The sequence below is a fragment of the Tribolium castaneum genome, chromosome 1 (genome assembly GCF_031307605.1).
Source record: "Tribolium castaneum strain GA2 chromosome 1, icTriCast1.1, whole genome shotgun sequence".
Taxonomy (NCBI): Eukaryota; Metazoa; Arthropoda; class Insecta; order Coleoptera; family Tenebrionidae; genus Tribolium; species Tribolium castaneum.
The window spans coordinates 11310047-11332019 of record NC_087394.1 but is presented as its reverse complement, the minus strand read 5'-3'; the positions used below and the strand labels follow the sequence as shown (position 1 = coordinate 11332019).

Genomic DNA, 21973 nt, shown 5'->3' with positions numbered 1-21973 from the left:
AGCGAAAGAAATTTTTGTCTTCGCAAAAATGTTAATTATTGCGCTAGCCGAAGATTAAAACAAAAATCTCTAATTTGTGTCCATTTTTCCCAACACTAAAAACAACTTAAATGTTTAGTTTTTGAGGAAAGAATAAGTTATTTCCTCGAGATTAAATCACATACCTAGATGTAAAAAATGGTTTTAGAATTTGTACGTCTTTTTTTAAAAAAGTTAAAGTTTTCTTAGTTTTTCATAAATTCTATAAAACTGTTTGAAATGAAATAAAATTATCTTCATACGAAAAAAAAACCGAAAATGAAAAAAGAAAAACAGAAAATGTTTCGTCAAAAAAACGTTTCTATTAAACAGCCTGTATAACTGAAAATAATTTATCTTATAATAAACTACGAAAAAACCGATTTTTACAGAAAATAGTGAACGTCAAGTTTCAGTTTCGTTTTCAAATAACGTAAGAAATTCTTAATTTAAATTTTATTTTATTTTTTTATTTGAATACAAATCCCAAGCTGCGTATACATAGTTCAGAAGTCAAAGCGGGAGATAAACATCATTCTGACAAACCCGCATATTTGGTCATTTCTGAAATTGTTCAAATTCGCGGACTCAAAACTAATTTAATTCTGTTCTAAATAACCATTCACTGTGAGTTCTATCTAAACTTTACTTATTAAACTCATTCAACTATTTTACTGTTACCAGCAAACTAATCCAGTGGGATTTTTTATAATCATAGGTTGACGTTGTTAAGTCAACTCGACTAACTTTTTGATTACATTAAGACGTGCTTTGATAAAACACCCTTTATGAAAAGCCTAACTTTAAAACTAATTAATTAAAACAAATATGTTAGTGTTTATTCCTATGCTGTGGTTTATTTTACCCAAAATACATCAAATTTCACTGTAAATTACTATCAACGACAGAGTGGAATCTAGTGTAATTAAAGGTAAACACTACAAAGTAAACGCAGATTCCAAAATCAAATAGATAATTTTGTAAATACCGCTAATAGACGACTTATAATTAAAACAAATCTCTCAGACGACGTCGAGTCTCAATATCCTAGGAATAATTTTAATAAATATTGTATTTATCATGAAGCAAAATTGTTATCAAACCACAAGATCTGCATGCGATTTGACAATAAAATTTTCGCAGAAACGAATGATTTAATAGCTGGTGGAAAATTATGAGTAAAAAAATGTGATTATGATTTATCAATGTAGTAATCGCTGCTGTATAACATAAAATATCGATTAGTTGTTCAAATTTGAAATAAAATACCTGAAATAATTGCTAATAAAAGATTTGGCGCAAACAGAACAAAAATGTAACATTTGAAAAGGTATGTTAATTTGTTATTTGCTACAAAAACATTGACATTTTTTTAAATACTGCGTAAATTTATTAGCACCTGTTTTCAGAAGAAATATTTAAAATAAAACACTTTGAGTCTATTTGCATACAACTGGACTTACGGTTTTTTAAAATAAAATTTTTTGAAAATCCAGTAATTAAACTACCAAATATCTTTTCCCCAAGAGATTTTGTGATACCTATTTTCGCATAATCTACCAATGTATGTGTTCGTGTACAGAATCATATTCTTGTTTTTGTTACATTTAATCGATTTGTGCTGATACACCACTGGCAATGACATTGGGGATGCAGATCGATGTGATTACATAGTACTCAATAAAGTAATTAACAACTATGCTGGAGTAGTTAGTGTTTAGACAGAAGTAATTAAATCAAATACTTTGGATTCGTAATAGTGGCAGTGACTGAAGTACAAACACAAAATATAATAAATATGTGTGCATAATCTAGTTTAAATAATTATTATACAGGATGAGTATTATACAGGAGTGGGTTATTTTTGACATGTCCTAAGATGCAACCAATAATACTAATTGCACTTACCAGTTGTAACTTCGTTTAGTTTTTTAAAATATTTATTGAATCAACGTTTTTTATATAATAATGGTCCAAAATGAAATTTTAGGAATACAGTCAAGACATACTTGACAATATTAATCGTGGATTAAATTTTTGAAATTTTTTAACACCGATATTGTCAGTTGGAATCAGTATTATTGGTTGCATATTAAAAAAATATAGAAATATAGTCCGGGACATTTCTATATGAGTTACGTCATACCGCATACCTTGACGCGAGTCTATATAGAGCACAAAAACTAGATAAGAGCTCAAATTTAGGGAACTTGGTTGTTTGATGTGTTTGACAGATGACAAATGTAAACAATAATAAAAATTTAAATATTTCTTTATTGTAGTAAAGTACAGCAAAATGTACCAACTAGAACACTTAAAAACAAATGGAGAAACTTTCAAATGCTTTGAAGTACCGTTGCTGGAGTACTGTTGAGGTTATGTTTGACCTTGGTATGACTGTCAGGTTTAAAGTTGAAATTTGCATTAAAAAGGCCATAAAAGCCTCGAAGTGACTTTTAGGGTAGTCATCGTCATGTTCCAATTGCATGCCCCCTCTCTGACACATCAGTAAAATTTGCCACAAAAGTTTTAAAAAACGACTTTAAACAACAAAAAAGGCCCTATTTTCATTAACAATGAGACATATCTCGCTGCATGCGGCACGACATAGGCCTCATAGACCAATCTCATTGTGAATGGTTTTCGCTGAGATCACTTTGAAAGGGTTTCACTGAGACTGACGTTGGCGGAAGGCTGAAACCTGCCTCGCGACAAGTCTTTGCACCAACATTCGAAAACGCTGTCAATGGCTTAAAATGATGAAACTGTGTCAGTTTTTTTGTGTCTTTTGGGATTAGTCTTTGAGTCCTGTCGCGCCGCATGTAGCGAAGCAGATCTCATTGTGAATGGGTTCTTTAAGAACCAGTTTCAATGTACACCACAAGACATACACTGAGACGGCCTCATGTCTCATATCATGGCTTGTAATTGACAGCATTTTATAAAATGATTTGGAATCATAATGCAGAGATTGTTGCGAGACAGGCAGGCAGGTCTCAAGCCTACTGCAGAAGTCGCTCTCAGTGCGTCCATGTCTTAGAGATGCAAGACCAATTTAGACCATTTACAGTGAGATTGGTGCCCGAAACCTATGTCATGCAGGAAGCCAAACTTCATCGTGAATGGACCCTTTTCAATGGGGGTGTGCTTTTTGAATAAATTTGAAATGGCCTTTTTGAAAAAAGCAGTTGTCTCTCTTTTATTCATCTATTCAACACGTTTGTATTCGATGCACTTACACCAATTTCATTATCAGTGTCTTGATTATCAGGCAAGGGCAAAGTGGGGAATTGTAGGCAACCCAGAAATAAAAACACTTTAATTTCCTTTATTAGTAGGCTATATTTTTTATACAAGACGACTACTCTCAGATAGAGACGTACAAAAATGTAAACAAGAGTAAAAGTTGGTTTTTCGCAATATTTCACACTATTCTTCCACACGTCCACAGTAAAATCAGAAAGCGCTTCTTGTTATAAAGCCCTTATGATGTTTTTCGACGATGGCTGAGACTTTGTGACGTATTTGTTAAACGTAAGTTTTCAAATACCCCATGCCAGTGCAACGGAGTTATATTAACAATTTTATGGGATTATTTTTAACTTTACACCCATTCTGCTTGAAACAAGAGTCGCTACCAGGAAATAACAACGAAAAAAGTGGACCCAAAAGGCTTCAGCTGCAAATTATAAACATTATCTGTGATTTTTTTAATAATTAATTAATAAATGTCGTGAACTTACTTTGAAGTAAACAGTGAGCTCCATCTATAACTCATAATTACTTGAACCGCAATTCTCATCATCAAAATGTGCAAAACTGCGATAAGTGAGGTTATGCGGTTATGCACTTTGTTTTCCAGTTTTTCACACAAAATATATCACAAATTGCGCAAATCATACAACCAGCGACAGTCAGTACTGTCAGTACGTCACAGCAGCTTTCTCCAGCACAATCACTGACTGCAATTCTGTGTTGTGCCATTCCCGTCTCATCATATAATCTATAATTGTTATATGACAAGTAATGTTTCTACCTTCAAAAATACTTGCGTAAATATTTTATTATCCCGTTAGTACACACTTTTAAAGCAGCCACTGGTTATATAGATTAAAATTATAACATTTCCTTTGTTATTGTGTTATTGTTTACATCAGTCAGCTGTTTACTGTCATTTTCTAATGCTACCAATTTAAAAAATGTCCCTGTTATTAAAGCTCAAGGACCATAGAATGAGAGAGAGAACATTTTTTGTTCACATAGACGCTGAATATACGTATAAATGTCAGAAAATTCAAATTTTTTATGTCCAAATAGAAATGTCCCGGACTGTAAGTCACTATTGACTCACCCTGGACTACTCCAGTCTTCCGTAGCTCAGTTATTAGTAAAGTTGTACTTTTGATATTTCGTAGATGTTATTTATATTGTTGGACGCATTTCAGGAAAATATTTTTGATTACACAGAGTGTCCCAAAATAGTGTGACATCTTAATAATATTTTTAAATGGTATGCTATTATTTTTTTATGCTTAATAGGAGTCTTATAATAGCTACTTTTAATATAAAAATACATTCAAAATATAGTCAACATTCACCCATTTTAGCAAATTTGGAGATAGATGACTTTTTTGCACTTGTGTTAAAAAGTTGAATTTTGATCTTCCTTTTATGTTTAGCTGTGTAGATGTTTTAATTACCTGTATTTCGTTTGATAAACAAGATATTATTTTAATTTTGTAAATACTTATTTACAATTGAACTTGAAAATTAGAATATATTTCCATATCTTGACTTCAAAGTTATTACGACTGAAAATAATATATTAAAACTAATTGGCACTTTAAACCAACATATTCCTCACGTGTTTTAAATTTTTATTCGAATCACCCCATTCAGCCAAAAATAAGTCTCATAAAATCTCTTAAAAATGAAGTCAATAAATTAAGTAAGCCAGAATTTCTTCCACAGAATTTTAACAGGTTGCAAAAATTAGTAATTATCCACTTAAATTAGTTAACAAAATTTTATATAATGATAGCAATAACCAACGCAATTGTTAAACTGTAATAATTTTGATTCCACAACCTCGTCATATTCAAATTCACTGTGTTCTAAATATTGTAAATTAATTAATAAACCTTTCAACAGAAATAATGTAAAACATTGTTTAATGCATGTTTTTTTTAATTAGTCTTCAATAAATAATATAATATAAAATCAAGTCTTTAGCAAATTAAAATCAAAAACTTTTAAATAAGAAGAAAGTAACATAGTTTATCGAATTAGTTGTAAAAAGTGTGATCAAATTTACATTATTTGACAAATTAAACAAAAATTAAAGAATATAATAAAAACCACCAAGATGATTGTAGAAAGTATAACTTCCAATGTACTTTGATGGTGTTGACATTTTTTATGAAGAGACGCATTACAAAAAAAACTTACTTCCGAAATGGTTCATATTCAAAAAAATAAAAATATTGCTGTCAATTCCAGTTGTATTTTTCCAAATTATTTTCTTTAATAAGATTGGAAAAATTGAAAAATATATAATAATGATTAGATCTATTATTGAAACTATGGTACAGGCTATTATTTCCTTGAAGTGCCTGAATAACTAATTTTGAGAGAAAATGTGACGTTGGTGTTTTTATAGTTTTGAAACATCTAATAAGATATTAAAATTATTATCTTTTTAACTTTAATCGTACCTAATTGTAAAGGCATTTCTTTGATTTTTAGTAATAACTGCAATTAAAGTATAAATTTATATTACTATTTAGGAACAATTTTGAAGTTTATTGTTAAAAAAACCTGATTAAAATTAAGAGAGTGTTTTTTTCAATTTTTTATTTTTTCATTTTGCACATGGAAAACAACACGTTCCATTTATCCCTACTTAAATTTTTTTCCATCTTTCAATGTTTACTTCCAAGAATTTGAGTTTGTAATTAATTACAGTTATATTGTATTTTTATATGTATTTTTTGGCCTGATGATGTTTATTATATAAACGAAACGCGAAACTCGTCGTTTTGTTTAAAACCTTTAATGAAGTCGGTCCTATCTTTGTTAAATTTTATTATAAAAAATGAAAACCCAAAAAATCGGTTTTGCACCTTTAATATTAAAAATTAATAAAAATTACAAACAGTTCTCTTTTAATACCATTTTGACCAGATACATGTTGAACAAGGTCTAACAGATTTGTTAATTAAATTTATTCTTCGACACTGTCAAAATTTACGATTTTTCTCCTGTGTAAGGAAGTTTTGACAACTGTTTGGCATTTCTCAGTACGAAACGTCAGCTTATTTTTAACAAATTTAAAGCAATTTTAAGCCTTGCTGAGTCTATTTTGAAGAATAAAATGTTGTATTCAACTCGTTTTTGTGTAAATCGGTTCATTTATTTCGCCTCGTGGATGATAAACCACTCGTTTTCACTCGTGGTTTAAAAATCCACTCGTGAAATAAAGCGTCCGATTTACACTCAAACTCATTAAATAAATAACTATTAAATGATTTGAATTACTACAGGTTTATTCACAATTTGGAACTTTTTAAATGTTGGAGCCTTTTATTTTGACTATTTTAAATGAATACCCCTGTTTATTTTTACATCATTCGTTGCGGAATTAAAATAACATATTTTCTTATTACAATTCTGACATAAATTCTAACACATTCAGAGTTATATCCTAAAAACTTGTTTAAAGTAAAATAAAAAGCACTAAAGTTTAAAAAATTTGAAAGTAAAATGTGAACACCCTGTAATAATTCATTCAAATCAATCAAATTTAATTAATAAATCAGTTAGACCTTGTTTAACACGTACTTAGTAATAATGTTATCAAGCAAGCACTGTTTGTGTTTTTATTAATTTTTTAAAACGATTTTTTTTAGTTTTAATTTTTTTAACAACAATCCCTGCACCTTTTAAAAACAATTTTAGAGGTATATTAGAAGCTGGAAGAATATCCTATTGAGCACAAAAAATAATAGCATGCCATTAATCAAAAATATTTTTCTGTAATGCGCCCTACAATATAAATAACATTTACAGAATTTAAAAAGTCTAAATTTAATAATAACTGTGCTACAGAAGACGGGAGCAGGACTGAACCACCCTGTATTATCTGCATTTAGAAACACTAGGAAAAAGAATTGAATTGGAAAAAGTTCCTAACATCTGCGAGAAAGCAAATATGTAAATGTAAGATATCTATAAACTTGAGGCGTCACGTTTCCAAACTTTTCAAAATTTAATTTAAGTTCAATAGCTTGCGGACAAACTGTGCATTCACTAAAACCGTTTATTGTTAAATTGGAAGCGAAATTGAAAAAACAGAAACGTTTATAACTCTCATTTTTATCCAAATGAGACATTAACTCTTAATTTTAAATAAATGAACGAAACCTTCTCCTTTGTTCCAAATATTACAAAAACGTTATTTCTTCAAATCTGAACCCGAGAGTTCGTTCATGATCGATAACAAACGTAATTTTCATATCGTGCAAGTCAGGACGAGCTGGAGGCAAAATCATTAATCAAATCAATTTTCCATTGTTTATTTTATCTAGAATAATTGCTTTTTCCGATTGAACATAAACAATAATTTGAATTTGCAGATTTGTTTTGTTTGAAACACATCTAATCTCGTAACAAATGTCTTCTCCACTTTTTTTCTTATTCAAAACATTCCGAATTCATCATGTTGGAAACGGGAAGATAAATCATCCAGATTATAGGACTTCGCACACCAACATCACCGCAATGTAGACAGCGACAAGCGATCACACCAGACTATCTATCCATAATTTAAACTCTCCAGAATATTACATTCTCGAGTTAGAAAATGAAATATTGGAGGTAGAGGACCATCTGGACAAAGGAAAAGCAAATTTAAAACGGATTTTGCTCCGACAAGATTGCTGAATTTTGAACACTCTATTATTAAAAAACTAACCGATTATATTAATTTGGTTTTTGTCTTCATGATCCACAATTTTTTTTTAATGTTTTCAAAAAAAATTAATTAAAAAAATATTCTTTTAGTTGATTAATAATTCACGTTTTATTTAACTAAAAAAATTCTTCGTAATATGAAACTTACACAACATTCACAAGCACTTAAGGGAGCTTCATTCGACTTGATTATTCCTACTCTGTTTGGAAACATATCTATTTTGGTACTGAAATTAATTATTAATTATCTACCTTGTAAGCTACCCTTAGAAATGCTGTGTTTATCTACTCCAGCTGAGCTCAATAATGCTAATCAAATAATAATTTTGATACATTATGTATTTACAATGCAATTGTTTACAAACAAATTTTCCATTAACCAGTAATATGTTTGTTAAATAAATTGCACAATATGACATTGTTTTTTTCTTCAAACGGCCAAAAAGATTGAATTTGAAAAGTTGTGTAGCTTTATTTTGACGGGACCTGTTACTGATTAAATTTAATAAGAGGTGCTTCTTTGTTCAGATTGTTTAATATTTACCAATTTTTTAATAAGCTTGCTTTGAATATTGAGCTATAAATTTGTTGAGCCAGTGTTTGGAAAAATTTTGTGCAACTTTCAACATTTCCATTGAATTATTACTGTTCTTACTGTTATTATTTCGGTTTGAATTAAATGAAATAATTGTGTAATTTTTTGTAGTAAAAAAGTTCTTGCATTTACATAATTGCCGGCAACATTTTGCTCACAACTTGGATCGTCCTGTTGTTTCACGTAAAACTAACAACTAAGAAATATAAGTTTTAGAATATTCACGCAAAAACACTTTGTTTTGATATTTTACACACAGGGCTTTTTATTTTTCTAACCTTTAAAGATTTGATGAATTTTATTTTATTTTACACACAAGGCTTTTTATTGTTTTAACCTTTAAAGATTTGATAAATTTATTTTAAATTTATTTTACATCTTTTAAATTTTAAAAAGTGCAAAGAAAAAAAGTAAACGTGTTCTTGATAAGCACCACTAGCAAATAAATCATAAATAAACGACATAACACTCGTAAAATAATAAATATTTTTCATTTGTAAATAATTACTATCCCGGCGCATCCACCAAATTATCAAACTTATTTAAACTTTTAAACACTACATTAAGTTCTAGTCAATTGAAAATTTTCGATATCAAAATATAACTCAAATATTAAAAAAAAAATTCAAGGTGTTGCAAAACAAAATTTGTTAACACATATGAATGTTAAGTTTATAACTCGTTGAGCCAGTGTTAATACCTAGTTTGGAGAAATTATGTGCAACTTTTTATCCTAAAATTTGAGATGTATTAATCTTTCTGCAAAAGTATGTATAATAAGGTAATAAAATTAGTGCAGTGATAATAATAAATAGTTAATAGAGGCTTTAAAATTTAAAAAAATGTGACAAAGAACGCTCTGAGCCTATTGTCTGTCAATTGCTAATGAGCAAATTTTTGATATTAGTACTCACAATTAATTTAATTTACAAATATAAGTAAAATCTTCTAAAGTTTTCATGTGTTTTGTATCACTATTCACTATTATTTATTAGATACCCTTACACATTTATTTCAACATTATTTCAATTAAATTATTGATGTTTTTTCTGTTATTATTTCGGTTGGAATTAAATGAAATAATTCTCTAATTTTTTGTAGTAAAAACATTTTTGCATTTACATAATTACCGGCAACATTTTGCTCAAAACTTGGATCGTCCTGTTGTTTTACGTAAAACTAACAATTAAGAAATATAATAAGTTTTAAAATATTCACTTAAAAAACTTTTGTTTTGATATTTTACACACAGTGCTTTTTATTTTTCTAACCTTTAAAGATTTGATGAATTTTATTTTATTTTACACACAGGGCTTTTTATTGTTCTAACCTTTGAAGATTTGATGAATTTATTGTAAATTTATTTTACATCTTTTAAAATTATTTTTGTAAAGCCTTTAAATAAAATAAAAAGAAAAAGTGCAAAGAAAAATTGGGACATTTCTCCATGTCTGGAAAGAATTTAATTTCTAATTGAAGTAAACGTGTTTTTGATAAGCACTACTAGCAAATAAATTATAAATGAAGGACACTCGTAAAATAATAAATATTTTTTATTTTTACATCTGTAGATAATTACTAACCCGGCGCATCCACCAAATTACAAAACTTTTTTTTAACTTTTAATCACTACATTAAGTTCTAGTGAATTTAAAATTTTCTGTTTGCATATCAAAATATAACTCAAATATTAAAAAAAAAATTAAGGTGTTGTAAAATAAAATTTGTAAACGCATATGAATATTAAGTTTATAACTCGTTAAGCCAGTGTTAATATTTAGTTTGGAGAAATTATGTGCAACTTTTTATCCTAAAATTTGAGATTTTTCTGCAAAAGTATGTATAATAAGGTAATAAAATTAGTGCAGTGAGAATAATAAATAGTTAATAGAGGCTTTAAAATTAAAGAAATGTGACGAAGAACGCTCTGAGCCTATTGTCAGTCAATTGCTGATTTATTTATTTACGATATTAGTACTCACAATTAATTTAATTTACAAATAGAAGTAAAATCTTCTGTAGTTTGCATGCCTTTTGTATCACTATTATTTATTAGATACCCTTACACATTTATTTCAATTAAATTATTGATGTTGTTTCTGTTATTATTTCTGTTTGAATTAAATGAAATGATTCTGTAATTTTTTCTAGTAAAAACGTTCTTGCATTTATATAATTACCGGCAAAATTTTGCTCAAAACTGGGATCGTCTTGTTGTTTTACGTAAAACTAACAACTAAGAAATATAATAAGTTTTAAATATTCACTGAAAAAAACTTTTGATATTTTACACACAGGGCTTTTTATTGTTGTAACCTTCAAAGATTTGATGAATTGATTCTAAACTTACATTATATGATCTAGGTAAAATTTAAATATATATTGAAATTAAATACTGGTTTATTTTGATACTTACTGCGTTTCGGTTCGAAAAATATGACACATTTTTAAGATAAAACAGGTTTAAAGCTTTTGTACACAATTGAAATACATCTTTTAAAATTATTTTTGTGAAACCATTAAATAAAGTAAAAAAGAAGTGTAAAGAAAAATTGGGCCATTTCTCGTATGTCTGGAAAGAACTTTATTTCTAATTGAAGTAAACGTGTTCTTGATAACCACCACCACCAAATTAATCATAAATGAACGATGTAACACTTGTAAAATAATAAATATTTTTTATTGTTTTATTTGTAGATAATTACTATCCCGGCGCATCCACCAAATTAACAAACTAGTTTTTTTTTAAATTTTACAAACTCACACTTTAAAACAATACATAAACCTTTAGTCAAATGCAAATTTTTTGTTTACATATCAAGGTATAACTCGAACTACGAAGAAAATTCCAAGGGGTTGTCAAATAAAATTTGTAAACACATATGAATGTTAAGTTTAAAACTCGTTGAGCCAGTGTTAATATTTAGTTTGGAGAAATTATGTGCAACTTTTTATCCTAAAATTTGAGATTTTTCTGCAAAAGTATGTATAATAAGGTAATAAAATTAGTGCAGTGAGAATAATAAATAGTTAATAGAGGCTTTAAAATTAAAAGAAATGTGACGAAGAACGCTCTGAGCCTATTGTCTGTCAATTGCTCATTTATTTATTTACGATATTAGTACTCACAATTAATTTAATTTACAAATAGAAGTAAAATCTTCTAAAGTTTGCATGCCTTTTGTATCACTATTATTTATTAGATACCCTTACACATTTATTAAATTATTATTAATTATTTTATTAAATTATTGATGTTGTTTCTGTTATTATTTCTGTTTGAATTAAATGAAATAATTCTGTAATTTTTTCTAGTAAAAACGTTCTTGCATTTATATAATTACCGGCAACATTTTGCTCAAAACTTGGATCGTCCTGTTGTTTCACGTAAAACTAACAACTAAGAAATATAATAAGTTTTAAAATATTCACTCAAAAAAACTTTTGATATTTTATAGTTAAAATATATGCACTACCTCGCGGGACACTCTGTATAAAAAGCAAGGTTTGATGCTATTTATCGTACACGTAAAACGTTAGTATCCCGGCGCATCCACCAAATTTAAAATTTATTTTAATTTTTTTAATCGGTTAGTAGAGCAACTAAATCTGCTCACAAATGAGTAAAAATGTTCTAAGTAAACACGTAATTTACGTTCATCCATGATGCAAAAAACTACTGGTGCCATAAAATTGTATAACTTAATCAAACAGAGGAAATAAAAACTGGAAAACAATTTTTGAGCACTTTATTCCCCCACACTGAAAAACTCTAAGGTAAAGCAATAAAAACGATCGATTTCATTTTTACTGGAAATTCAGTGACGAATTTTACCACAAAAAAATAAAATAAATAAAGTATCAAACAAATTAAATTTCCTGAGTGATGTTGAAAGAAAAACCGTTCCTTACATGTCCTGCGTCATGTGGTAAAGGCCACTTTTCATACAAGTCAAGAACTCGATCACATTCTGAAACATGGGGTTGCGGGAAACCGCCTGTTACGTTTCCCATGAGTTCCCGCGGCAAACTGACGGCAAGCACATCACTTCACCACGCCATTCAGTTCTTTACTGCTCCGGGCAGCACTCCGCTCCAACCCCGGAATTACCACTTTCGCATGGTCTGTGTCTAATTCCTGTTAGTTTACGGTGTCAAATAATCTTGAATTTAGGATCTTAATTATGCACATTTTGATGCCGTTGGCGAACTAATACATTATGCAAATTCAGTCACAACTTTCCTAAATAATATCGTTTAAGTAATGGACGGCGAAAGTTTGCTGCAAAAGTTTTGAATGGACTATTTTTGTCAAATTGGTTTACCCGCTCTCTGTTTCCAGTCTTGTATCATCTGTCAGCATAAATAAGCAGCGACAATCTTTCGTGAGTCTCACTTTGCGCTCTAATATTTTCAAATAAATTTAAACGAATTTGTTTGTTGAATTAGATGTTATCTGGAAAAGCAGTGTTTGTTAGAACGTTTCCATGGAGCATTTGTCTTGATGTACGTTTGTTAATGAGTTACTTGCTAATGACTTTTTAATCATACAAGATTTATTAAGCTTTTTATAAATAGACCTTGGCACAAACAACTGGCAACAAGACTAGAAAATGTTATTACGACTATTTACAAAATCATATCTAGATTTGTTTAGACAATTTTAGATAAGAGAAAATGGTTGTGATTTTTTTAAGTTGAACAAACATATTTTTCATAATAAAATATCTTTAAAAAATATAATGGGTCGAAAATAATCAAATAAAAAGCTGGAAAATAATAGTACGTCCAAATAGGCAAGTATGACATTTTGTCACAAGTCGAATTTAATTTATGGGATTAGTTATACACCTTACTTAGGTGACAAAAAAAGTTGTACAAAAACAGAAATTAGGCATTAAAATCTGGTAATTTAGGATACATTTTAATTTATCCCTACTCCAGGAAAAATAGCATCATTTTTACTAAAACAAACAACACGAACTACGCGTTGTCAAAAACTTAAAGTCAGCTATTACACAAAAAAAAACTATAAAGTTATAAAAATTAACTGTTGAACCTTAATTTGCTGTTGTAAAATTAGTTCTTTTTTACTGAATGGAAATACATTTTAGTACTAAAAGTAGGCACCTCTGCATTATCAATATTTTTTCATTCAATTAACATTTTTATTTTCTGTAGGTATTTATTTTTAGAACGTTTCGTATAGTTTATCACTAATTAATTTTTCTACAACACCTGGAGTACGTTTTACAAAAATATATACTTTATTCACGAGTTTAATTGCTTCAGAAAGTGACGGGTCTATTGTTTCTAATTTTTTTTGTTATTTAATAAAATTTCAAAAAAGAGAAATACTTATAAATTGAAACATAACATTGTGAATAAATAATCAATAAACTAAACGGCTGGAAATCTAAAAAAATTAAAAACTAATATACAAAAAAAATAAAAACAGTACGATTAAAACTGTGCAAAACAAGAAGATTAAAAAATAAAAAACTGAAAATATAAGACAGTGAAACAACAAACTGAAAAAATTATGAATATGATATGATGGAAAATTAAGAAACGAAAAAGCTGAAATACTGACAATAACCTTAAAAACTGTGTAATTGAGACACTAAGTTACGACGAGATTAAAAGATTTGAGGCCTGAGAACATAAAAAAATAAGAAGTTTGTTATAAGTTGAATAACTTGAAAAAGTTAAATGGAACACCCAGTTTTTTGTTTTTGCTTCTCAAAAGTCATTAAATTATCTAAATAAAATTGTAACTCATAAATTTCAAATAACCAAGTTAATACCTAGAAAGATAATAATGATTTTTGATCTAATTTAGTACATTTTTGAGTTTTGTGAGGAGATTTTGCGAAACAATTGAGTTTTTGCTGAAAAGTTTGCGAAATGAACACGAACGGGTTTGATCACGAACTAATTGCGAAAATTATTTTTTATCAAACACAAAACAATCCACAATTTATCCACGATTTTTGAATAAAAAACTAAAAATGCCAAAATGAAAACTGCGTTAAAATGATTATGGACATTTGTTACTCTTAGTAATGTGACAAAAACAATTATAAAAATCAAGTGCTTTCTTTATTTATCTTAATAATTACGTTTGCGATTAAAATAGTATACGTTATTCGAAATTAAAGTGAGTTATTTGGTTCATCTAAATTAGTGATTTATTTTCCTCACTACGTTTGGCTTCGCTACATAAAAAATCACTATATTACTTCTAATAACATAATGTACTTTAATTTGGATAATTAATTGTAAAACGACAAAAAAGTACCAATTTTTTGCAGTGACTTAACACTAATGAATGAACAAATTTTATTGAACCAGAAAAAATATTTTCTAAAACACATTAGGTAATAATATTTTTTCTAGGAAAAATCGACTTTAAGGGTGATCATTTTACGTAACGTAAGTTGAAAAATACAATCATATTAATCGTTAATAATCTCAATTTTTTCAAATAATTTTAAAATGCCTATATAATGAAAAAAGTTGCAAACCTGTCAAATAGCTTTTCTCCACCTTTAACGCTGCGTTCGCGATGTTACAGTATCTGGATTATTAATTGCTCTCATTAAAAACTTTATTCTTTGTGTACAATCTGGTTTTTAGTTTGAATGTTTTTGATAAGATTTTTCTACAGGTTTTAAATAAACCCGCAAAAAATAAATCTTCTAGTTATGTTTATTTACAAACAAATCTTTAGAGCACAAAAAAATAATCAATCCATTGCCTCATAAAAAAATTCCTTCATTATATAATGAAATATTTCCAGAAACTATTATAATATATAATATATAATATATAATATATAATATAAAATAATATATAAAATATATAATACATAATACATAAACCATTATAAGGTTTTGAGAATTTTTAATTTGATATGATGAAATAGAAATGGAATGACATTTTTGACTGAGAAAATTATTGTTGGTTATTTAGGGCAGGGATGTAAATAAGCTTTATATTTTTGTAATTATTTTTATAATTATAAATCATCATCAGGCTACAAGGAGAAACGTAAAATATGTTTTTAAAATATGGAAGGTATGTTAAACATTTAAAAAAGTTAACAAATCTTACGTTTCTCCTTGTAGTCTGATGAAGATTTAATTAAAATCGAAACGTCACTAAAAATATAAAACTTATTTACATACCTCTCCTAAATAATCTATGACGAAATAATTAAAAAATTTTGGTCATCTCTGAGAAAACTTTCATTCTTCATCCACCAATTTTTAGTCCTGTTTTATCAATTAGAACTTTGCATTTAATTTTTTTCTTGCTTTCATTCTCAAAACTTTATGACAATTATTCACAACAATTAGGTCAGTAATTATTGTTATTGTTCAGTTAAGAAATTTTACATTGGCGCTTTACAAAAAAGGTTCAATAATTTTTTAGAGAAAACTATTTACAGAGTTTCCAAAAGTCATAATTTCAAGAAACAATACGTTCGTTGACAAATTAATCAAAAACGTCTAAACATAAAATCATAATTAATATAAAAAAATCTCTTAGGCTAACTGTTCGTTAACCAATTTTTTTTGAATCAAACAAAGACATAGTTTTTTACAAAATCGGCCGAATTAAATTCTCATTTACTCAAGATTTGTGTGAAATTATCATTTTAATTTCTGAATTTTTACTTAAAAATGTAAGGAATCTGATCACATAAAATGAAATGAATTTGAAGAATTCAAATAAAATTTCTATTGTTAAACTTCAGGCGAAAACAACAATTATTACAAAAATTCAATGTAAAATTAATTTTCAGAGAATACAGTATTGATGAATATGACTAATTTAATCTTCTAATAAAAAATTCCGTCACAAAGATATTCTCGTTTATTTGCTTACTCTTTTCATGACAGGAGCATTTCGTAAAAGGAATACTTTAATTATTTATTATTGCCAGACAAATTCGTGTCAGTAAAGCCCCCGCTTATTACTTCAATTTATTCAAAGGAAAATGTAATACTGTTACAAAATATCCAAATCTTTATTTCTCCTTGCCTCCGCGACTTTGCTGGATCAGTAATCTGATAAAGAAAATAAGGAACAAAATAAAAGCCATTAGAAAACACTCAAGTATTTATAACAATTTCCGTTGGGAAAGGGTGGGTGCAAAAAGTTACACAAACAAGTCTAATTAAGCTAAATGAATGTTGACGCTTTGTTCAAAACATACTTATTCATTGTATCATTTTAGCAAAAAGTTACGTCTCCTTTAGACAGGTTTTCGGAACAGATAACACATTTTGTCACTTCATACATCTAATATATAATTTCTGTCTTGACGTCGTTTTGATGAGCATCTCTAAAGCCCTTTTCCATTATAGGATAAACACGCTTGAAACTTTTTTCTCGTGTCAATATACCGTCAGTATTATACTTGGAGAAAATACGAGCAAATATTTAAGTTATCGCTTGACACATCAAATAAAAATTTACATCGACTTTGGCAAAAGCGCTCAAAGCTCTTAAATTTTGCACTTCATGGAAAATCAACCGTGAAAATTTGGTGAATATTCAAATGTGTGATTTACAATTTCTGTAGCATTCTACGGACCACACACGAAATGAACAGCAATTTATTACAAATCAATTTCACTATCGGAAATAAACATAATTTTTCTTCCGATAATAACACCATAAATCCACTCAATTATGTAATATGGACGTGGTAATGGAAAATTTTAGTATTAAGGAAATTGATTAATTATAAGTTCGGTGAAATTAATTTTTATGAAGATGACAACGATTGTAATATCATCTGGTGGCTCCTACAATACAGAGTGTTTCAAATTGTTGGTCCAACTCTTTTACAAATCAAATTCCTTTGTTTCAATACTAAAATACTAATCATAAATCCTAAGGAGATTGTTAATGACATTAACCAGTCTTTCATTAATTCAGGGCCCTTTGTACGAAGTAAGTCAAATAATAATACGATCTCATCCAATGTTAAAACTATGTACGTATACCCAGTTACTAGTCAAGAAATTATTACTATAATTCAAAATTTTAAAAATAAGAAAAGTACAGGCTTTGACGAAATATTTAATAACATAATTAAATACTGTTATGAAGAAATTAGCGCACCTTTATCTTTTGTTATTCAAAACTCTTTAGATTATGAAATTTTCTCAGAACAATTAAAACGAGCGCAAGTTCTTCCTATATACAAAAAAGGTGACCCAACATTACTATCAAATTATAGGCCAATAAGTCTGCTATCATCGTTTTCTAAAATTTTTGAAACTGTTATATCTTCCAGAATTACTAACTGTTTAATGAAATTTCAGCTACTGAATTCATCCCAACACGGACCCATTAAAGAGAAATCTGTTGACTCAGCTATATTTAGCTTCACTAATGTTCTGTTAGATAAAATAGAAGAAAAAAAGGTGGTTCTTGGAATTTTCTTAGATTTCTCCAAAGCCTTCGATTGCCTAGATCATAACATCCTAATAAGTAAATTAAAGAAATACGGCATAAGAGGAATTATGTTAAAGTTGATCACATCTTATCTTAATAATAGGTATCAGCAGGTCACAATAACAAAAAACAGTACTGTAGGTACATTAAATAAAGTTCTAATTAAACAAGGTGTACCTCAAGGTAGTATACTAGGGCCTTTATTTTTCGTAATTTATATAAACGACCTATTAAACATTTTAACAGCCTCAGACAACAATAGTGCAGTTAACTTTGCTGACGACACAAACATATTAATTTGGGGTGAAAATATGACAGATACAATGAAAGAAGCAAAGATATGCATGAATAAGGTAATAAACTGGACTAAAGAAAATAAATTAGTGTTAAATTTTGAAAAAACCTACGGCATTTATTTTGCAATATGTAATCACAAGGATACAGAGAAACCGAATAAAATTGTAATATCAACTAAAGAAATTGAATTAATAGAGAAAACTAATTTTCTGGGAATATGCATTGACCATAAGTTAAGCTGGACTAATCATATAGATAATTTATTAAAAAAATTAAACTCAGTACATTTTACAATACGTGTTTTAAAAAAATACATTAACATTGAACAACTAAGAATAATATACTTCGCAAATTTTCAATCATTACTAAGCTACGGTATAATATTTTGGTGGCAAAGTGGAAAGATATCAAAAGTATTTGTTGCTCAAAAACAAGTCATGAGAACTATGTTTAACTTAAATATAATGAAACTTCTAGGAACATCTTTAAAAGCAATAACTTTTTGACAGTAACTGGTTTATACATAGATAGATTACTTTTATTTTTCGTTACACAGAATCTACTATTTAATGTCACTAACGACCATAAGTGCAACACTCGCAAATTAGACTTAGAGTATCCAAAACACAAACTCACGCTGACGGAAAAAAAATTTCATTATGCAGGAATAAAACTATACAATAGTTTACCTGTACATCTACGCACACCTTGCAATTTAAATTTATTTAAAAAGAAAATATTTGTCTACATTTTGAACCATATACTTTAAATGAATTCTATAATAGACAGATTTTTTGACTTATGTCTTAAAATTATTTGTATGTTATTGTTATTTCGGTGTATAATACTGACGTTTTTCGTATCAATTTTGTTACTACACCTGTATTAATTGATAGAAATTAATTATTAAATTATTAATTATTAATACACCAAGAAAGGAAAAAATTATATCATCTTACTGTAAGTTTTTGTTTTATTTCATTTAAAATAGCAGTAAAAGTCTATTTTTGTAAAATTTTTTGCTCATCTGTTTTTGAGCATAAAATAACAATTTTTGCTTTATACTCGTACGAACACAATTAGCAGTTATTAATTAACACCTACAGCTTCAATCAAATCTGGAATAAAAGCAATTTAAATTACATTTCCTTCTGGGAACTGAAGGTATTTCTAGTACAGCAGAAGTTATGAATTCTATTCAGACGACACTTCCCTGTTTTAAGCTAATTTGCGTATTATTGTGGCAGAAACACAGTAATCTACATGAAATATGAGCAATATGAACTTAAATAGACTTATTGTTGTACTTATTGTCCTTGTTATGAAACTAAATTAAAGAAAAATTTGTCACCATGTAAATGATATAACTTTAGCTTACTTCGTTAATGTAATTGTTAATAAGACACAAAAAGTTTTGTAATTTTTTGTTTTAAGCGTGGATACAAAAATTATATGTACCGGTAAAAAATCTAGGAAATTATAATGTACTTTCCCGGCGCATCCACCAAATTTGATGCATGTTTACTCACTAATATTATTAAACTTATGTGTACTTACTTAAAAGTATTACCGCTTTATTTGTCTTAATTGGCTTAAATCAATTACATTAACTATTAAACATATTGGAACATATTAGAATTTTTTCTAATGTAATGCAATTATGATACAAAAAGGATGAATGTTTTTACAGACTGGAAAATCATTTTTCCCCAAATTCCATTATTGGAAGTTAAACTGCTGAGCCGGAAAATGTGGATAAAAGAAGCCAGTTACCTATTATAAAAAAATTTCAGACATTGCTGCTTTTGTACAAAATCTACTCGTTGTGCATCAATTAGAGTTTTATGTAATTATTGCATAATTACCTACTTTTATTATAAAAATCATGCAACTTTTGTTTGTAGCTCAGTTAGTACCAAAGTAAAGACTTTTAATATTTTGTAGATGTTTTTATACTGTACGATGCAATGCAGAAAAAAAAATTTTTTTTATTACACAGAGCGTCCCAAAAAGTATGACGTCATAGTAATATTTTTGATGACATGCTATTATTTTTTTGGGCTTATTAAAATACCTCTTTATCTTCTTACATGTACTTAATTTTTTTTTCAAATTGGTTTAAATTACTTTAAAAAATACATACAAAAAAAATTAGTTTTAACACCTTAAGGACCGGTTCACAGAAGCGTCATTACTTTAATCCACAATTAAATGCGTGATTAACTGAACATGTGACTAAATTAAACCAACTTGATGAATTGATTAATGAATGAATTAAAATTTTATGAACCGACCCTTAATTTTTAAAACTAATAAAAAATACAAATAATGCTATTTTGATAACATTATGATTAGGTGACTAGGGGACGGTTTATAAAAATCTTTGTTAAAATTTAATTTGTTGTTAGAAGTTAACAATGCGAATGGACAAATTAAATTGCTCCAATTTGGTCACGTGATTACTTAATGACGCATTTAATTGCGAATTCAAATTAAAATAAAATTAATAACGTTTTTATAAACCAGTCCTAGGTCTTAGAAACCTAGTTAATTTTAATTGATCTGAATTACTACAGAGTTACTAACAATTTACAATTTACTTCCAAACTTTTTAAATATTGAAGCATTTTGTTTTAAAATAAAACAGTTGCTTATTTTTACAAGATTTGATGCGGAATTAGAAAACCAATATTTTTTCTTATTGTGGTCTACTAAACAAATTCTTTACTGTATATTAAAAACTTATATTTCTTTTTAATTTAAATATTTTTTGGGACTGGCGACATGTTTTTAACGTATTTTTTGTACAAAACCTTATTTAAGCATCGTTTTTTTGGAACGACAAAAAATAATAATTTTGGGCAATAATTAATTAGTTAATTTTAATTAAAAGGAATTGTAGAACAATTAAAAAAAAATTATGTGCAAAGAGAAAACTTCAGACCATTTAATAGCAGACGCTTATTTGTGTGTGATTATTAGTTTTTGAAATATGAAAGAAATATGCTTTAGCAGACTCATCTTGTTAGAAAAAACATTAAAACAAGTATAAATGTACTGTTTTTTAGTTTATAAAATAAATAAAACAAAAAATCCTTTTTATCATTGCGTTTAAATTAAATATTTTATAACTTAATTTAGCAAATTTCCCGGCGCATCCACCAAATTTGATGCATGTTTACTTATTAATATTTTCGAACATTATTAAACATTTGTGAACTTACCTAAAAGTGTTATCGCTTTATTTGTCTAAATTGGCTTAAATCAATTACTTCAACCATTAGACATATTAGAACATATTAGAACTTATTTCTAATGTAATGTAATTATAATAAAAAATAGATGATTGTTCTTAGAAACTGGAAAATCATTTCTTCCTTTAATTCCATTATTGGAAATTAAACTACTGAGCCGAAAAATGTGGATCGAAGAAGCCAATTACTTATTTAAAAAAAATTCAAACATTGCTCCTTTTGGTCTAGGTCTACTCGTTATGTACAGACTCATTAATTAAACTTAATTAATCTGAATTATTATAGGGTGTTCACAATTTACATCAAAACTTTTTAAAATTGGATCTTTTTATTTAAAATTGGAACTGTTGTTTATTTTTACACC

General features: G+C 27.8%; 2 protein-coding genes and 2 long non-coding RNA genes across 5 annotated transcripts in view; 2 read left to right on the top strand and 2 right to left on the bottom strand.

Annotated features, from left to right (window-relative positions):
• LOC103312469 (uncharacterized protein) overlaps window positions 1–21973 on the bottom strand; it is an 82395-nt gene that overhangs the window by 16220 nt on the left and 44202 nt on the right. The gene's annotated exons all lie outside the window — the stretch shown is intronic.
• Galt (Galactose-1-phosphate uridylyltransferase) overlaps window positions 1–21973 on the top strand; it is a 131824-nt gene that overhangs the window by 92541 nt on the left and 17310 nt on the right. The gene's annotated exons all lie outside the window — the stretch shown is intronic.
• Window positions 2128–3760, top strand: LOC135266737 (uncharacterized). Its single transcript, XR_010334908.1, has 2 exons — window positions 2128–3041; window positions 3089–3760. It is a non-coding gene; the product is annotated as an uncharacterized LOC135266737 (long non-coding RNA).
• On the bottom strand, window positions 3327–4568 carry LOC107398623 (uncharacterized). Its single transcript, XR_010334905.1, has 2 exons — window positions 3762–4568; window positions 3327–3697 (listed from the first exon to the last, which is right to left on the bottom strand). It is a non-coding gene; the product is annotated as an uncharacterized LOC107398623 (long non-coding RNA).